This window comes from Rhopalosiphum padi, chromosome 3 (assembly GCF_020882245.1).
Source record: "Rhopalosiphum padi isolate XX-2018 chromosome 3, ASM2088224v1, whole genome shotgun sequence".
Lineage (NCBI taxonomy): Eukaryota > Metazoa > Arthropoda > Insecta > Hemiptera > Aphididae > Rhopalosiphum > Rhopalosiphum padi.
Genome location: NC_083599.1, coordinates 18,843,442 through 18,859,555, shown reverse-complemented (window position 1 = coordinate 18,859,555; position 16,114 = coordinate 18,843,442). Strand labels below are relative to the sequence as shown.

Here is a 16,114-nt window from a genome sequence, read left to right as displayed (position 1 = left end):
TATTCAAAATACCAGGTTAAATGAAACACCTGAAAGATAATAATGGTAAATTTCTTAAACCATTGTTAAAGCTTCTAAACTTTAACTTAATATTTGAGTGTTTTATAAATGTTTTATAATGATCATTTAAATATAGTAAAAATAAAATATATTTATAGCATAGGTAAATTTTAAGAATAAACAATACAAGCTAAAGGTGTTTACTATTATTTTATTCAGATATTTAACAAATCTCAATTGTTTCACAGCTATTAATTTAGAATCAATTATATTCAATAACCATTGCACGCACATTGCATAAATCCAATATTATTATCAGTATCTTCTAGTCCATTTTCAACATAGGATGTTGATTCTTTCCTTGGTGGTAGAAATGTGAATTCGTGTCTCAGCGTGCCTTGATTGATCTGATATACTGCCATCTGAAAAAATGTAGTAAGTTAATAATGTATAACGGTTGGAGAATAACTTGAGAATACAGTGTTTTACAGGCAGTTCAAAGTATGAATTTGTAATATTAGTCAATATTATCATATTAAAAACATGTTTTATAGTGTTTATGAAGTATCAGCTTAAATGACAAATATGGATGTTGGTAATGGTAAATAAGAATCATTTACTTAATATAACTGTCTAGGTTTCATGACACTAACTTGATAATTGAGATTTTTATGAGCAGCTAAAAATATGAAATTGTAATATGAGTCAAAATTATGATATATAAGCACGTTTTATAGTGTTTATTATTAAGTATGAGCCTAAATGAAATATATGGAAGTTAATAATGGTAAATAAGAACCATTTACTTAATATAATGGTTAGGGTTTTGTGACACTAACTTTTTGTAACAATACTATTAATTGAATATCAATTACATCCAATACCCATTACACGCACGTTGCACAAAACCATTAATATTAGCAGTACCTTCTATTCCATTTTCAACGGAAAATGTTGTAACTTTCCCTAGTGATAGAAATGCTAATTCATGTCTCAGCATGCCTCCAGTGATCTGCAGTACTGCCATCTAAAACACAAATAGTCAGTTAAATATGTATAATGGTTAAAGAAATAATTATAATGCTTAGCAATAAAAGAGATAGTACAAATCTACCAGAATGTTTTGTTGAGTATTAATGTAAAACAAAATATAAGTAAAGAATACAATTGTACATTAACATAAAATTGCTGCTTTTCAATATTAAAATAATAAGAGTTTGTAATACTTGTATACGTTATACAATAAGAATCATTGTCATCATATAGTAGTCAAGGTTTCTAGACACTAACATGAGAATTGAGTGTTTTATAAGCAGTTAAAAATATGACTTTGTAATATTTGTTAAAATTACCATGTAAAATCATGTTTTATTGTGTTTATGAAGTATCAGCTTAAATGTAATATTTGAATGTCAGTAATTGAAAATTAGAATCATTTGCTTATAATCTAATGGTCAGAGTTTCATGACACTGACTTTTTATTACACTACAAATAATTTAATATCAATTAGATTCAATACCCATTACACGCACGTTGCACAAAACCCTTATTATTAGCAGTATCGTCTAGTACATTTTCAACGTAGGATGTTGATATTTTGAATAGTGGTAGAAATGTGAATTCATGTCTCAGCATGTATTGAGTGATCTGCTGTACTGCCATCGAAAAATAAAAAATATTCAGTTAAATATGTATAGTGGTTGGAGAATAACTTGAGAATACAGTGTTTTACAAGCAGTTCAAAGTATGACTTTGTAATATTTGTTTAAATTTTCATATCAAAATTATGATATTAAATCATTTTTTATTGTCTGTATGAAGTATCATCTTAAATGTAATAATTGAATGTCAATAATGGAAAATTAGAATCATTTGCTTATAATCTAATGGTCAGGGTTTCATGACACTGACTTTTTGTTACACTACTATTAATTTAATATCAATTAAATTCAATACCCATTACACGCACGTTGCACAAAACCATTATTATTAGCAGTATCGTCTAGTACATTTTCAACGTAGGATGTTAATATTTAGCATAGAGGTAGAAATGTGAATTCATGTCTCAGCATGTATTGAGTGATCTGCTGTACTGCCATCTAAAAATAAAAAATATTCAGTTAAATATGTATAGTGGTTGGAGAATAACTTGAGAATACAGTGTTTTACAAGCAGTTCAAAGTATGACTTTGTAATATTTGTTTAAATTTTCATATCAAAATTATGATATTAAATCATTTTTTATTGTCTGTATGAAGTATCATCTTAAATGTAATAATTGAATGTCAATAATGGAAAATTAGAATCATTTGCTTATAATCTAATGGTCAGGGTTTCATGACACTGACTTTTTGTTACACTACTATTAATTTAATATCAATTAAATTCAATACCCATTACACGCACGTTGCACAAAACCATTATTATTAGCAGTATCGTCAAGTACATTTTCAACGTAGGATATTGATATTTAGCATAGAGGTAGAAATGTGAATTCATGTCTCAGCTTGTATTGAATGATCTGCTATACTGCCATCTAAAAAAAAAATAGTAAGTTAAATATGTATACTGGTTGGAGGATAAAATGTCGCTACTAGACACCGTAAAGAGGACAACAATTTTTATATAACAACTAGTACATGGACAACACTGAATAATTTTGAAATTGAAACAATCAAAACATAAACTAACAGACAAACTTCATTTTTATTAAAAAATTCTTGAAAACAATTTACAGTTGAAACGCAAATACAAATACGAATGTAAAACTGCAAAATGATATGAAATATAGACATAATATAATATAACAGACGATAAGAAATAATAATTATGATAAGCCATAAAAGATAGTACCTACAAATATACCAGAATGTTTTCTAGAATATAAATGTACATATTATAAGTGTGACTAGAGAATACATTTGTACAACTGAAAATTTGCTCCTATTCAATATGAAAAAACGTGGGTATCGCTCCGCTGTATAGTAGAGATGGAAAGTAGGTCACTGGTCACTATAATGGATGTGTTAAATTTGAATGCAACGACGGGTAGTATTGTATACGAAAAACGATTCTGAACGGAGATGATTTGTCAGTCAATGATAATTAGTTGGATATATTATATTATTACCTATATTTAAATTGTAATATATCGTTATTTTACGCGATTTCGTAAAAAATTATATTTCATACGCACATAAAATGTTTTCTATATTGACAATGGATTTATTTTTTTACGGTTACTTGAAGGAAAACTTATGGATAACCTAGTATTGGATTTTTTAACCTTAAGTATAAATCACAAAGATTTTATGAATTTTCAACTTCAAAATTCTTTGCAAATTTTCTTGATTTTGATATATTTTTTAAACATTTGAACTTTAAATGCTTATAAACAAAAATTGTGACTAACGATTTTTGATTTATTTTTTACTACGATAAGTTTCAATTATCTATAAGTAGCTTAAAAAATGTCAAAATATATTGAAAATTTAATCGCAAATAGATAACGCTAATATAAACGTCTGTTGAAAATTTCATGTATTTACAATGATTCGTTTTTGACTTACAGCAAAATCAAAAAATCGATTTTGTCTTTTCAAAGAGGGGCTGAAGTCAAAAACGAAGCATTATTACTACTCCAAAAAGTGATGACGGACACAAAAATAATACAAACATCATTGTAAAATCAATACATTCATCACTCCGTTCAGAATCTAAAAATAATTATTTGTATTATTCGTCAAAATTAACTTATAAAATCATATTTTATAGTTTTTATGAAGTAAAAATATCAGATTAAATGAAACATGTGCAAGTTAAAAATGATAAATTAGAATCATTTTCTTAATCAAGACACTTACTTGTGTTAACTTCAGGCATAAAATATGAACAATTCGTTTATAATATCAAAAATCTTTATTAAATGAACAACAACTACACGCAAAAGCTAAGTAAAAACAACGATCAGTTACTCTAAAACGACCGTCCGGTGAACGGCACACAACCAACTAGTTTTTCTCTGAGGCGATCGGGCATCGGCCGACGGATGTCGTCCCCACTACCGCCCTCTGTCGGTGCATACATTTAATAATTTTGAGTGTTTTATAAGCAGTTTAAAATAGGAATTTGTCAAAATTATCATATAAAAACATGTATTATAGTGTATTCAAAATACCAGGTTAAATGAAACACCTGAAAGATAATAATGGTAAATTTCTTAAACCATTGTTAAAGCTTCTAAACTTTAACTTAATATTTGAGTGTTTTATAAATGTTTTATAATGATCATTTAAATATAGTAAAAATAAAATATATTTATAGCATAGGTAAATTTTAAGAATAAACAATACAAGCTAAAGGTGTTTACTATTATTTTATTCAGATATTTAACAAATCTCAATTGTTTCACAGCTATTAATTTAGAATCAATTATATTCAATAACCATTGCACGCACATTGCATAAATCCAATATTATTATCAGTATCTTCTAGTCCATTTTCAACATAGGATGTTGATTCTTTCCTTGGTGGTAGAAATGTGAATTCGTGTCTCAGCGTGCCTTGATTGATCTGATATACTGCCATCTGAAAAAATGTAGTAAGTTAATAATGTATAACGGTTGGAGAATAACTTGAGAATACAGTGTTTTACAGGCAGTTCAAAGTATGAATTTGTAATATTAGTCAATATTATCATATTAAAAACATGTTTTATAGTGTTTATGAAGTATCAGCTTAAATGACAAATATGGATGTTGGTAATGGTAAATAAGAATCATTTACTTAATATAACTGTCTAGGTTTCATGACACTAACTTGATAATTGAGATTTTTATGAGCAGCTAAAAATATGAAATTGTAATATGAGTCAAAATTATGATATATAAGCACGTTTTATAGTGTTTATTATTAAGTATGAGCCTAAATGAAATATATGGAAGTTAATAATGGTAAATAAGAACCATTTACTTAATATAATGGTTAGGGTTTTGTGACACTAACTTTTTGTAACAATACTATTAATTGAATATCAATTACATCCAATACCCATTACACGCACGTTGCACAAAACCATTAATATTAGCAGTACCTTCTATTCCATTTTCAACGGAAAATGTTGTAACTTTCCCTAGTGATAGAAATGCTAATTCATGTCTCAGCATGCCTCCAGTGATCTGCAGTACTGCCATCTAAAACACAAATAGTCAGTTAAATATGTATAATGGTTAAAGAAATAATTATAATGCTTAGCAATAAAAGAGATAGTACAAATCTACCAGAATGTTTTGTTGAGTTTTAATGTAAAACAAAATATAAGTAAAGAATACAATTGTACATTAACATAAAATTGCTGCTTTTCAATATTAAAATAATAAGAGTTTGTAATACTTGTATACGTTATACAATAAGAATCATTGTCATCATATAGTAGTCAAGGTTTCTAGACACTAACATGAGAATTGAGTGTTTTATAAGCAGTTAAAAATATGACTTTGTAATATTTGTTAAAATTACCATGTAAAATCATGTTTTATTGTGTTTATGAAGTATCAGCTTAAATGTAATATTTGAATGTCAGTAATTGAAAATTAGAATCATTTGCTTATAATCTAATGGTCAGAGTTTCATGACACTGACTTTTTATTACACTACAAATAATTTAATATCAATTAAATTCAATACCCATTACACGCACGTTGCACAAAACCCTTATTATTAGCAGTATCGTCTAGTACATTTTCAACGTAGGATGTTGATATTTTGAATAGTGGTAGAAATGTGAATTCATGTCTCAGCATGTATTGAGTGATCTGCTGTACTGCCATCGAAAAATAAAAAATATTCAGTTAAATATGTATAGTGGTTGGAGAATAACTTGAGAATACAGTGTTTTACAAGCAGTTCAAAGTATGACTTTGTAATATTTGTTTAAATTTTCATATCAAAATTATGATATTAAATCATTTTTTATTGTCTGTATGAAGTATCATCTTAAATGTAATAATTGAATGTCAATAATGGAAAATTAGAATCATTTGCTTATAATCTAATGGTCAGGGTTTCATGACACTGACTTTTTGTTACACTACTATTAATTTAATATCAATTAAATTCAATACCCATTACACGCACGTTGCACAAAACCATTATTATTAGCAGTATCGTCAAGTACATTTTCAACGTAGGATATTGATATTTAGCATAGAGGTAGAAATGTGAATTCATGTCTCAGCTTGTATTGAATGATCTGCTATACTGCCATCTAAAAAAAAAATAGTAAGTTAAATATGTATACTGGTTGGAGGATAAAATGTCGCTACTAGACACCGTAAAGAGGACAACAATTTTTATATAACAACTAGTACATGGACAACACTGAATAATTTTGAAATTGAAACAATCAAAACATAAACTAACAGACAAACTTCATTTTTATTAAAAAATTCTTGAAAACAATTTACAGTTGAAACGCAAATACAAATACGAATGTAAAACTGCAAAATGATATGAAATATAGACATAATATAATATAACAGACGATAAGAAATAATAATTATGATAAGCCATAAAAGATAGTACCTACAAATATACCAGAATGTTTTCTAGAATATAAATGTACATATTATAAGTGTGACTAGAGAATACATTTGTACAACTGAAAATTTGCTCCTATTCAATATGAAAAAACGTGGGTATCGCTCCGCTGTATAGTAGAGATGGAAAGTAGGTCACTGGTCACTATAATGGATGTGTTAAATTTGAATGCAACGACGGGTAGTATTGTATACGAAAAACGATTCTGAACGGAGATGATTTGTCAGTCAATGATAATTAGTTGGATATATTATATTATTACCTATATTTAAATTGTAATATATCGTTATTTTACGCGATTTCGTAAAAAAATATATTTCATACGCACATAAAATGTTTTCTATATTGACAATGGATTTATTTTTTTACGGTTACTTGAAGGAAAACTTATGGATAACCTAGTATTGGATTTTTTAACCTTAAGTATAAATCACAAAGATTTTATGAATTTTCAACTTCAAAATTCTTTGCAAATTTTCTTGATTTTGATATATTTTTTAAACATTTGAACTTTAAATGCTTATAAACAAAAATTGTGACTAACGATTTTTGATTTATTTTTTACTACGATAAGTTTCAATTATCTATAAGTAGCTTAAAAAATGTCAAAATATATTGAAAATTTAATCGCAAATAGATAACGCTAATATAAACGTCTGTTGAAAATTTCATGTATTTACAATGATTCGTTTTTGACTTACAGCAAAATCAAAAAATCGATTTTGTCTTTTCAAAGAGGGGCTGAAGTCAAAAACGAAGCATTATTACTACTCCAAAAAGTGATGACGGACACAAAAATAATACAAACATCATTGTAAAATCAATACATTCATCACTCCGTTCAGAATCTAAAAATAATTATTTGTATTATTCGTCAAAATTAACTTATAAAATCATATTTTATAGTTTTTATGAAGTAAAAATATCAGATTAAATGAAACATGTGCAAGTTAAAAATGATAAATTAGAATCATTTTCTTAATCAAGACACTTACTTGTGTTAACTTCAGGCATAAAATATGAACAATTCGTTTATAATATCAAAAATCTTTATTAAATGAACAACAACTACACGCAAAAGCTAAGTAAAAACAACGATCAGTTACTCTAAAACGACCGTCCGGTGAACGGCACACAACCAACTAGTTTTTCTCTGAGGCGATCGGGCATCGGCCGACGGATGTCGTCCCCACTACCGCCCTCTGTCGGTGCATACATTTAATAATTTTGAGTGTTTTATAAGCAGTTTAAAATAGGAATTTGTCAAAATTATCATATAAAAACATGTATTATAGTGTATTCAAAATACCAGGTTAAATGAAACACCTGAAAGATAATAATGGTAAATTTCTTAAACCATTGTTAAAGCTTCTAAACTTTAACTTAATATTTGAGTGTTTTATAAATGTTTTATAATGATCATTTAAATATAGTAAAAATAAAATATATTTATAGCATAGGTAAATTTTAAGAATAAACAATACAAGCTAAAGGTGTTTACTATTATTTTATTCAGATATTTAACAAATCTCAATTGTTTCACAGCTATTAATTTAGAATCAATTATATTCAATAACCATTGCACGCACATTGCATAAATCCAATATTATTATCAGTATCTTCTAGTCCATTTTCAACATAGGATGTTGATTCTTTCCTTGGTGGTAGAAATGTGAATTCGTGTCTCAGCGTGCCTTGATTGATCTGATATACTGCCATCTGAAAAAATGTAGTAAGTTAATAATGTATAACGGTTGGAGAATAACTTGAGAATACAGTGTTTTACAGGCAGTTCAAAGTATGAATTTGTAATATTAGTCAATATTATCATATTAAAAACATGTTTTATAGTGTTTATGAAGTATCAGCTTAAATGACAAATATGGATGTTGGTAATGGTAAATAAGAATCATTTACTTAATATAACTGTCTAGGTTTCATGACACTAACTTGATAATTGAGATTTTTATGAGCAGCTAAAAATATGAAATTGTAATATGAGTCAAAATTATGATATATAAGCACGTTTTATAGTGTTTATTATTAAGTATGAGCCTAAATGAAATATATGGAAGTTAATAATGGTAAATAAGAACCATTTACTTAATATAATGGTTAGGGTTTTGTGACACTAACTTTTTGTAACAATACTATTAATTGAATATCAATTACATCCAATACCCATTACACGCACGTTGCACAAAACCATTAATATTAGCAGTACCTTCTATTCCATTTTCAACGGAAAATGTTGTAACTTTCCCTAGTGATAGAAATGCTAATTCATGTCTCAGCATGCCTCCAGTGATCTGCAGTACTGCCATCTAAAACACAAATAGTCAGTTAAATATGTATAATGGTTAAAGAAATAATTATAATGCTTAGCAATAAAAGAGATAGTACAAATCTACCAGAATGTTTTGTTGAGTTTTAATGTAAAACAAAATATAAGTAAAGAATACAATTGTACATTAACATAAAATTGCTGCTTTTCAATATTAAAATAATAAGAGTTTGTAATACTTGTATACGTTATACAATAAGAATCATTGTCATCATATAGTAGTCAAGGTTTCTAGACACTAACATGAGAATTGAGTGTTTTATAAGCAGTTAAAAATATGACTTTGTAATATTTGTTAAAATTACCATGTAAAATCATGTTTTATTGTGTTTATGAAGTATCAGCTTAAATGTAATATTTGAATGTCAGTAATTGAAAATTAGAATCATTTGCTTATAATCTAATGGTCAGAGTTTCATGACACTGACTTTTTATTACACTACAAATAATTTAATATCAATTAAATTCAATACCCATTACACGCACGTTGCACAAAACCCTTATTATTAGCAGTATCGTCTAGTACATTTTCAACGTAGGATGTTGATATTTTGAATAGTGGTAGAAATGTGAATTCATGTCTCAGCATGTATTGAGTGATCTGCTGTACTGCCATCGAAAAATAAAAAATATTCAGTTAAATATGTATAGTGGTTGGAGAATAACTTGAGAATACAGTGTTTTACAAGCAGTTCAAAGTATGACTTTGTAATATTTGTTTAAATTTTCATATCAAAATTATGATATTAAATCATTTTTTATTGTCTGTATGAAGTATCATCTTAAATGTAATAATTGAATGTCAATAATGGAAAATTAGAATCATTTGCTTATAATCTAATGGTCAGGGTTTCATGACACTGACTTTTTGTTACACTACTATTAATTTAATATCAATTAAATTCAATACCCATTACACGCACGTTGCACAAAACCATTATTATTAGCAGTATCGTCTAGTACATTTTCAACGTAGGATGTTAATATTTAGCATAGAGGTAGAAATGTGAATTCATGTCTCAGCATGTATTGAGTGATCTGCTGTACTGCCATCTAAAAATAAAAAATATTCAGTTAAATATGTATAGTGGTTGGAGAATAACTTGAGAATACAGTGTTTTACAAGCAGTTCAAAGTATGACTTTGTAATATTTGTTTAAATTTTCATATCAAAATTATGATATTAAATCATTTTTTATTGTCTGTATGAAGTATCATCTTAAATGTAATAATTGAATGTCAATAATGGAAAATTAGAATCATTTGCTTATAATCTAATGGTCAGGGTTTCATGACACTGACTTTTTGTTACACTACTATTAATTTAATATCAATTAAATTCAATACCCATTACACGCACGTTGCACAAAACCATTATTATTAGCAGTATCGTCAAGTACATTTTTAACGTAGGATATTGATATTTAGCATAGAGGTAGAAATGTGAATTCATGTCTCAGCTTGTATTGAATGATCTGCTATACTGCCATCTAAAAAAAAAATAGTAAGTTAAATATGTATACTGGTTGGAGGATAAAATGTCGCTACTAGACACCGTAAAGAGGACAACAATTTTTATATAACAACTAGTACATGGACAACACTGAATAATTTTGAAATTGAAACAATCAAAACATAAACTAACAGACAAACTTCATTTTTATTAAAAAATTCTTGAAAACAATTTACAGTTGAAACGCAAATACAAATACGAATGTAAAACTGCAAAATGATATGAAATATAGACATAATATAATATAACAGACGATAAGAAATAATAATTATGATAAGCCATAAAAGATAGTACCTACAAATATACCAGAATGTTTTCTAGAATATAAATGTACATATTATAAGTGTGACTAGAGAATACATTTGTACAACTGAAAATTTGCTCCTATTCAATATGAAAAAACGTGGGTATCGCTCCGCTGTATAGTAGAGATGGAAAGTAGGTCACTGGTCACTATAATGGATGTGTTAAATTTGAATGCAACGACGGGTAGTATTGTATACGAAAAACGATTCTGAACGGAGATGATTTGTCAGTCAATGATAATTAGTTGGATATATTATATTATTACCTATATTTAAATTGTAATATATCGTTATTTTACGCGATTTCGTAAAAAATTATATTTCATACGCACATAAAATGTTTTCTATATTGACAATGGATTTATTTTTTTACGGTTACTTGAAGGAAAACTTATGGATAACCTAGTATTGGATTTTTTAACCTTAAGTATAAATCACAAAGATTTTATGAATTTTCAACTTCAAAATTCTTTGCAAATTTTCTTGATTTTGATATATTTTTTAAACATTTGAACTTTAAATGCTTATAAACAAAAATTGTGACTAACGATTTTTGATTTATTTTTTACTACGATAAGTTTCAATTATCTATAAGTAGCTTAAAAAATGTCAAAATATATTGAAAATTTAATCGCAAATAGATAACGCTAATATAAACGTCTGTTGAAAATTTCATGTATTTACAATGATTCGTTTTTGACTTACAGCAAAATCAAAAAATCGATTTTGTCTTTTCAAAGAGGGGCTGAAGTCAAAAACGAAGCATTATTACTACTCCAAAAAGTGATGACGGACACAAAAATAATACAAACATCATTGTAAAATCAATACATTCATCACTCCGTTCAGAATCTAAAAATAATTATTTGTATTATTCGTCAAAATTAACTTATAAAATCATATTTTATAGTTTTTATGAAGTAAAAATATCAGATTAAATGAAACATGTGCAAGTTAAAAATGATAAATTAGAATCATTTTCTTAATCAAGACACTTACTTGTGTTAACTTCAGGCATAAAATATGAACAATTCGTTTATAATATCAAAAATCTTTATTAAATGAACAACAACTACACGCAAAAGCTAAGTAAAAACAACGATCAGTTACTCTAAAACGACCGTCCGGTGAACGGCACACAACCAACTAGTTTTTCTCTGAGGCGATCGGGCATCGGCCGACGGATGTCGTCCCCACTACCGCCCTCTGTCGGTGCATACATTTAATAATTTTGAGTGTTTTATAAGCAGTTTAAAATAGGAATTTGTCAAAATTATCATATAAAAACATGTATTATAGTGTATTCAAAATACCAGGTTAAATGAAACACCTGAAAGATAATAATGGTAAATTTCTTAAACCATTGTTAAAGCTTCTAAACTTTAACTTAATATTTGAGTGTTTTATAAATGTTTTATAATGATCATTTAAATATAGTAAAAATAAAATATATTTATAGCATAGGTAAATTTTAAGAATAAACAATACAAGCTAAAGGTGTTTACTATTATTTTATTCAGATATTTAACAAATCTCAATTGTTTCACAGCTATTAATTTAGAATCAATTATATTCAATAACCATTGCACGCACATTGCATAAATCCAATATTATTATCAGTATCTTCTAGTCCATTTTCAACATAGGATGTTGATTCTTTCCTTGGTGGTAGAAATGTGAATTCGTGTCTCAGCGTGCCTTGATTGATCTGATATACTGCCATCTGAAAAAATGTAGTAAGTTAATAATGTATAACGGTTGGAGAATAACTTGAGAATACAGTGTTTTACAGGCAGTTCAAAGTATGAATTTGTAATATTAGTCAATATTATCATATTAAAAACATGTTTTATAGTGTTTATGAAGTATCAGCTTAAATGACAAATATGGATGTTGGTAATGGTAAATAAGAATCATTTACTTAATATAACTGTCTAGGTTTCATGACACTAACTTGATAATTGAGATTTTTATGAGCAGCTAAAAATATGAAATTGTAATATGAGTCAAAATTATGATATATAAGCACGTTTTATAGTGTTTATTATTAAGTATGAGCCTAAATGAAATATATGGAAGTTAATAATGGTAAATAAGAACCATTTACTTAATATAATGGTTAGGGTTTTGTGACACTAACTTTTTGTAACAATACTATTAATTGAATATCAATTACATCCAATACCCATTACACGCACGTTGCACAAAACCATTAATATTAGCAGTACCTTCTATTCCATTTTCAACGGAAAATGTTGTAACTTTCCCTAGTGATAGAAATGCTAATTCATGTCTCAGCATGCCTCCAGTGATCTGCAGTACTGCCATCTAAAACACAAATAGTCAGTTAAATATGTATAATGGTTAAAGAAATAATTATAATGCTTAGCAATAAAAGAGATAGTACAAATCTACCAGAATGTTTTGTTGAGTTTTAATGTAAAACAAAATATAAGTAAAGAATACAATTGTACATTAACATAAAATTGCTGCTTTTCAATATTAAAATAATAAGAGTTTGTAATACTTGTATACGTTATACAATAAGAATCATTGTCATCATATAGTAGTCAAGGTTTCTAGACACTAACATGAGAATTGAGTGTTTTATAAGCAGTTAAAAATATGACTTTGTAATATTTGTTAAAATTACCATGTAAAATCATGTTTTATTGTGTTTATGAAGTATCAGCTTAAATGTAATATTTGAATGTCAGTAATTGAAAATTAGAATCATTTGCTTATAATCTAATGGTCAGAGTTTCATGACACTGACTTTTTATTACACTACAAATAATTTAATATCAATTAAATTCAATACCCATTACACGCACGTTGCACAAAACCCTTATTATTAGCAGTATCGTCTAGTACATTTTCAACGTAGGATGTTGATATTTTGAATAGTGGTAGAAATGTGAATTCATGTCTCAGCATGTATTGAGTGATCTGCTGTACTGCCATCGAAAAATAAAAAATATTCAGTTAAATATGTATAGTGGTTGGAGAATAACTTGAGAATACAGTGTTTTACAAGCAGTTCAAAGTATGACTTTGTAATATTTGTTTAAATTTTCATATCAAAATTATGATATTAAATCATTTTTTATTGTCTGTATGAAGTATCATCTTAAATGTAATAATTGAATGTCAATAATGGAAAATTAGAATCATTTGCTTATAATCTAATGGTCAGGGTTTCATGACACTGACTTTTTGTTACACTACTATTAATTTAATATCAATTAAATTCAATACCCATTACACGCACGTTGCACAAAACCATTATTATTAGCAGTATCGTCTAGTACATTTTCAACGTAGGATGTTAATATTTAGCATAGAGGTAGAAATGTGAATTCATGTCTCAGCATGTATTGAGTGATCTGCTGTACTGCCATCTAAAAATAAAAAATATTCAGTTAAATATGTATAGTGGTTGGAGAATAACTTGAGAATACAGTGTTTTACAAGCAGTTCAAAGTATGACTTTGTAATATTTGTTTAAATTTTCATATCAAAATTATGATATTAAATCATTTTTTATTGTCTGTATGAAGTATCATCTTAAATGTAATAATTGAATGTCAATAATGGAAAATTAGAATCATTTGCTTATAATCTAATGGTCAGGGTTTCATGACACTGACTTTTTGTTACACTACTATTAATTTAATATCAATTAAATTCAATACCCATTACACGCACGTTGCACAAAACCATTATTATTAGCAGTATCGTCAAGTACATTTTCAACGTAGGATATTGATATTTAGCATAGAGGTAGAAATGTGAATTCATGTCTCAGCTTGTATTGAATGATCTGCTATACTGCCATCTAAAAAAAAAATAGTAAGTTAAATATGTATACTGGTTGGAGGATAAAATGTCGCTACTAGACACCGTAAAGAGGACAACAATTTTTATATAACAACTAGTACATGGACAACACTGAATAATTTTGAAATTGAAACAATCAAAACATAAACTAACAGACAAACTTCATTTTTATTAAAAAATTCTTGAAAACAATTTACAGTTGAAACGCAAATACAAATACGAATGTAAAACTGCAAAATGATATGAAATATAGACATAATATAATATAACAGACGATAAGAAATAATAATTATGATAAGCCATAAAAGATAGTACCTACAAATATACCAGAATGTTTTCTAGAATATAAATGTACATATTATAAGTGTGACTAGAGAATACATTTGTACAACTGAAAATTTGCTCCTATTCAATATGAAAAAACGTGGGTATCGCTCCGCTGTATAGTAGAGATGGAAAGTAGGTCACTGGTCACTATAATGGATGTGTTAAATTTGAATGCAACGACGGGTAGTATTGTATACGAAAAACGATTCTGAACGGAGATGATTTGTCAGTCAATGATAATTAGTTGGATATATTATATTATTACCTATATTTAAATTGTAATATATCGTTATTTTACGCGATTTCGTAAAAAATTATATTTCATACGCACATAAAATGTTTTCTATATTGACAATGGATTTATTTTTTTACGGTTACTTGAAGGAAAACTTATGGATAACCTAGTATTGGATTTTTTAACCTTAAGTATAAATCACAAAGATTTTATGAATTTTCAACTTCAAAATTCTTTGCAAATTTTCTTGATTTTGATATATTTTTTAAACATTTGAACTTTAAATGCTTATAAACAAAAATTGTGACTAACGATTTTTGATTTATTTTTTACTACGATAAGTTTCAATTATCTATAAGTAGCTTAAAAAATGTCAAAATATATTGAAAATTTAATCGCAAATAGATAACGCTAATATAAACGTCTGTTGAAAATTTCATGTATTTACAATGATTCGTTTTTGACTTACAGCAAAATCAAAAAATCGATTTTGTCTTTTCAAAGAGGGGCTGAAGTCAAAAACGAAGCATTATTACTACTCCAAAAAGTGATGACGGACACAAAAATAATACAAACATCATTGTAAAATCAATACATTCATCACTCCGTTCAGAATCTAAAAATAATTATTTGTATTATTCGTCAAAATTAACTTATAAAATCATATTTTATAGTTTTTATGAAGTAAAAATATCAGATTAAATGAAACATGTGCAAGTTAAAAATGATAAATTAGAATCATTTTCTTAATCAAGACACTTACTTGTGTTAACTTCAGGCATAAAATATGAACAATTCGTTTATAATATCAAAAATCTTTATTAAATGAACAACAACTACACGCAAAAGCTAAGTAAAAACAACGGTCAGTTACTCTAAAACGACCGTCCGGTGAACGGCACACAACCAACTAGTTTTTCTCTGAGGCGATCGGGCATCGGCCGACGGATGT

The 16,114-nt window shown here is 27.2% G+C and overlaps 4 long non-coding RNA genes across 4 annotated transcripts; all 4 read right to left on the bottom strand.

Moving 5' to 3' along the window:
* Window positions 1-191: 191 nt before the first annotated feature.
* Window positions 192-1,092, bottom strand: LOC132927271 (uncharacterized). Its single transcript, XR_009661678.1, has 2 exons — window positions 928-1,092; window positions 192-422 (listed from the first exon to the last, which is right to left on the bottom strand). It is a non-coding gene; the product is annotated as an uncharacterized LOC132927271 (long non-coding RNA).
* A 3,265-nt stretch (window positions 1,093-4,357) lies between these two features.
* On the bottom strand, window positions 4,358-5,455 carry LOC132927011 (uncharacterized). The gene is made up of 2 exons (XR_009661594.1): window positions 5,094-5,455; window positions 4,358-4,588 (listed from the first exon to the last, which is right to left on the bottom strand). It is a non-coding gene; the product is annotated as an uncharacterized LOC132927011 (long non-coding RNA).
* A 2,631-nt stretch (window positions 5,456-8,086) lies between these two features.
* LOC132927117 (uncharacterized) lies at window positions 8,087-9,184 on the bottom strand. The gene is made up of 2 exons (XR_009661629.1): window positions 8,823-9,184; window positions 8,087-8,317 (listed from the first exon to the last, which is right to left on the bottom strand). It is a non-coding gene; the product is annotated as an uncharacterized LOC132927117 (long non-coding RNA).
* A 3,068-nt stretch (window positions 9,185-12,252) lies between these two features.
* LOC132927054 (uncharacterized) lies at window positions 12,253-13,350 on the bottom strand. Its single transcript, XR_009661607.1, has 2 exons — window positions 12,989-13,350; window positions 12,253-12,483 (listed from the first exon to the last, which is right to left on the bottom strand). It is a non-coding gene; the product is annotated as an uncharacterized LOC132927054 (long non-coding RNA).
* Window positions 13,351-16,114: the final 2,764 nt, after the last annotated feature.